This window comes from Amphimedon queenslandica, unplaced genomic scaffold (assembly GCF_000090795.2).
Source record: "Amphimedon queenslandica unplaced genomic scaffold, v1.1 AMPQUscaffold_12915, whole genome shotgun sequence".
Lineage (NCBI taxonomy): Eukaryota > Metazoa > Porifera > Demospongiae > Haplosclerida > Niphatidae > Amphimedon > Amphimedon queenslandica.
The window spans coordinates 46867-50773 of NW_003546849.1; the positions used below are offsets into that span (position 1 = coordinate 46867).

The window sequence follows — 3907 nt, forward strand, 5'->3', positions numbered from 1 at the left end:
TGGTACTTTAGAACAAAGTATATTTAGTTCAAGTTCTAGTTATAGTCTATAACTAGAACTTGAACTAAATATGCTTATAGTAAAGCCTCAGCCTATTTATTTTAGTAAACCAAACAATACCAAGCAAAATAATCATTGACTCATAGCAATTTCAAATATTACCATAATCAAACATGCTCCACTAACAAAAGTACCCTCTCAACAGGGTCAATTTTGGTCAAATGAAAGTACCGTATAGCGGGTTTTTCGTGGATAATAAATTTCGCGAATGACCCATATCCGGAAGTTTGCGGAATTAATTTTCACAAATTTCCACTAATATCTGCCATCTTGTACCATATTAAATTGATTTTCAAGGAATTTAATTTCGTGAATCATGAAAAAATCTGCGAAATTCGCGAAATTTGTTATCCTCGAAAAAAACCCGCTATACGGTAGATTTCAATTAACAAGTAGGTGTGGCTAGTACTAGTACAAAACTGTTAATTCTGTTTTAGTTATAGTTTTGAAAAATCATTTTAGTTATGATTCTAGTTATTTTGACATCAAATGGAAGAATTATAGTTTAGTTAACTAAATTACAATTTTGCTGTACTAAAATAGATTTAGTTATAGTTATAGTTAACTAATACAACACTGGCTTAGTAACAGTTAGTTTTTAAAATTTCTAAATGTCTTTAGTCAGTTATAGTTAAGTTTTTCAAAATTTATAAAAGATTTAGTTAGTTATAGTTAGTTAACTAAAAGTAAATCTGGCCTAACTAAAAGGGTTTTAGTTTTAGTTATAGTTAACTAAAACAACACTAGACTACAATTGTAGCTAAATGTATGTTTATCGGTCAGGTCTAAGTACATAGGCTACACTATAATGCTGGGGTATGAATTCTACATTGTGTACTTGCCGTTTATCCTGTCTATGGCTTGAACTATCACCAACTGATGAGCCAGTAGCTCCTTTGCTTTCATGATATGACCTTGAAGATGCTTTTGTATCAGAATATGAAGGTGTTTTACTCTTGTGATATGAGGTTGCTCTTTTGCTGTCATGGTGTGATGAACCTGAAGTTTTTCTGCTGTCACGGTATGAGTTTGAGCTTTTACTATCACGATATGAGCTATAGTTTCATGATGATGATGTATTTCACTGTCACGAAAGTTTGAACTTTTACTGTCACGATATGAGCTAGTGTCATGATGGCATGTCTCGCTGTCACAATATGAGCTTGAGCTTTTACTCTCATGATGTATTCTGCTGTCATGATATGAGCCGCTAGAAGCTTTCTTGCTGTCATAATATGGTTTGCTACCATGATATGAAGAGGCTGCATCTGATTTTGCTGTGTGAATTTGAAGGAGTTTTACCATCATGATGTGAACTTGAAGCAGCCTTGCTGTGACTTGAACCAGATCTGCCATCATGGTAAGAAGCAGATTTGCTGTCGTGATATGGAGCAGTTTTGCTATCTCAATAAGAACTAGATGTTTTGCTATCACTAGTACCAGATTTGTCGTTGTGATATGTTCTAAGTTGTCCAGTACTTGCAGTAGATCTGTCATCATAGTATTTTGAATCCCTATAAAATAATATTATAACTTTTTATTTAAACTAAAACAACTTGCTTGGACTTAGCTTCTAATTTACTGTCCTGTTTATGTCTATCAGTATGATGATGCTCTTCATGAGAATGAAGCTGTTCTACATGTTTTTAAAATTTTAACACCATGCATGCACTTTATCACTTACTTGAAGGAGCTTCGGATTTGAAAGACTTTTCTGTCTGACGTGCAGTAGGTAGAGTCTTTTGTTGTTGAACTGATGTCTTATTTGCTGTAGCAGTGAGTGGAATAAAAGGAGGAGGACCTGTTCCAGATGACTGTACTCTTTGGAAGTTTTCTGATGTCTATCAAAATGTAGATATACATGTAAAATTGGCTTAAAACCATTATTAATGAAGTTTATTTCAGTCAAAGCACTCAATTATTTTTGCCCGTAGTAGGGCTTAAGTTAGCTTGAAACTTAAGTCCCAACATAACTAGGTACATACATGTACATGTAGAACTATAAAAGCTTAGTTTAGGAAAGAAGGAAGATGTGCTTCTATCACATTATGCTTACCAAGTTCACTAATAGATAATATTTAAAAAATAAACAATAGACATAAAAATAAACAAGAGAAGCATAGTTGTGGAGGAGGTTTTTATGGAAGACACTGTCACAAGCTTTTTGATGTCAACAGAATGCTAAAATGTTGAAATCTTGTGTAAGTTGATGACTTCATTAAAAATAATTTAAATAATTATCAATTAAAACTGGTAAAATTATAAAATTAATATTGAATTGATGATGTCATCTTCCGGTAAGAAATCAAAACTCTGGTAGCCCTCACGCAGCCAAACAGTATGGAGAACAGTAAGTTTAGCTACAAGTTATAGGTTTCCAAATGTCTACTTTGCTTCAATGCAGCTGCACTGGTTTCTTTTCCTCCAAGTGACTGTGTAGTTAATGATGAAGAAGAAATCCAAAGCGAGGTTTGCAACACCTAAATTTAGTCACAGACTTAGTTCTGTCCTTTTGTTTTTTATAGAATGATAGTCATTCATCCAATAGCAGGGAGCCTCTTATCAGGGAGCCTCTCGTTCCAGACCCTCTTGTCGTTCCTCAGCCTCTTGTCACTACTCAGCCTCAGCTCACGCGTGACTTTCATTTCATTTATCGTCGTAATCAAACTCGCTACGCGAGACTAATCAAACTCCAAGTGACAACTTTTTTATGCTAACTATTATTCAACTCTTTTGCTGTTCTCTAATTGGATGCTTGGCCCTCTTTTGTATTATTCCAGCTCTGTGCTTTGTTATCAAAGTTAGTACCATACAATTCTTTTATTATCAGTGTACAATGTCAGTGTACAATGTAGTTGACTTTTAGCCTCTCATGAATGTAATTGGAATTATTATCATGTTGTGATTCTTATCATTTCTTTATTATGGTGACCACATCCATGTTACATGGAACAGTGACCCCAACCATGTAATTGAAAGCATTATCATGTTGTGATTATTATAGGCAAGGAAGGCTGAAATGGATGGTGACATCATTACAATGTATTCAAGGCGACAGCTTGCCCTCATTTTTAATTTTATTGGCTTCTTTGTTGGCATCATAAATATCTTTATAAATATTTATTTCATTCTAAATATTATAGCACTTACTTACTAACATAAACTAGTGCTTTATGTCACACTAAACTGATGGTAATGCTGTCAAATTTTGTTATTATTAGTTAATAAATATTTATACATTACAAATCAAGTATACCACAGGATTAATTGTACTATATGCCAGAACGATATTAAGTCAGTAGAACATATGTACATGTACAGAAGAAGAAATAACTCATAAAATGCAGTTTAGAAGCAAAGAAACACTTTACTGACTGTATCACATTTATCACATATTCTATCCTTTTTTACCAAGCATGACAATACATTTGTATGCCTCTAAGTACCTTTAAATTGGACTGAATCTTGCAATTTTAGCATGTAGTAGATTTTCCTGGTATTAAAAATTGTGATTAAATAATTGTTACTAATAGTTATATGGTATTATTAATAACTGTGGGTATTAATAATTGCAATTTTATCCCAACGCAATATTTGCAATATATGGTACCCGTTTTAAAAAGTAACCTTAAACTATTGAACTGGAAATTCATACTTTTTCAAGATTCCATTTTTTAATCATGTGCTCAACGTGGCCTCCTAGAATAACAGTTGATTTGTCTGTTAGTAACAGAAAGCCACCAACAACATTTTGCTTGATATCACTAACTTGGTACCAGGAGGACTTGAAGGTCTAATAATTGTAACAAAAGGAGACTACTATAGTAATAAATGATCATACATGTAC

The 3907-nt window shown here is 33.1% G+C and overlaps 1 long non-coding RNA gene across 1 annotated transcript; it reads left to right on the forward strand.

Moving 5' to 3' along the window:
- The first annotated feature begins 1749 nt into the window (after nt 1-1749).
- On the forward strand, nt 1750-3306 carry LOC109586251 (uncharacterized). Its single transcript, XR_002186900.1, has 4 exons — nt 1750-2410; nt 2465-2529; nt 2586-2860; nt 3065-3306. It is a non-coding gene; the product is annotated as an uncharacterized LOC109586251 (long non-coding RNA).
- The last annotated feature ends 601 nt before the right edge of the window (nt 3307-3907 follow it).